We start from the raw sequence: 230 nt of genomic DNA, 5'->3' as shown, positions 1-230 counted from the left end.
AAAGTCAGAAATCAAATACAATTTTTCACATGGGGCCCAGATCCTGTTCCGTACAGCTGAGACACATCTTTGAGGAAATCCTCTCAAAGCCACAGACACACACACACAGGCTGACGGAGAGAGGCATCTTTATCATTGCAGCTGCTGTCGACCAATCAGAGCGCTCTGTTCACACACACACACACACACACACGCGCGCACACGCACGCGCACGCGCGCACACACACACA

General features: G+C 51.7%; 1 protein-coding gene across 2 annotated transcripts in view; it reads left to right on the top strand.

Moving 5' to 3' along the window:
• Positions 1-201: 201 nt before the first annotated feature.
• scinlb (scinderin like b) overlaps positions 202-230 on the top strand; it is a 24,675-nt gene continuing 24,646 nt past the window's right edge. For both annotated transcript variants that reach the window (XM_032531325.1, XM_032531324.1), the window contains exon 1: positions 202-230. This exon is cut by the window's right edge and continues 232 nt beyond it. The gene's annotated coding sequence lies outside the window, so the exon portion shown is untranslated.

Source organism: Etheostoma spectabile, chromosome 12 (assembly GCF_008692095.1).
Source record: "Etheostoma spectabile isolate EspeVRDwgs_2016 chromosome 12, UIUC_Espe_1.0, whole genome shotgun sequence".
NCBI classification, from domain to species: Eukaryota; Metazoa; Chordata; class Actinopteri; order Perciformes; family Percidae; genus Etheostoma; species Etheostoma spectabile.
The sequence above is the reverse complement of the archived record's forward strand: the minus strand, read 5'-3'. Positions and strand labels throughout refer to the sequence as shown.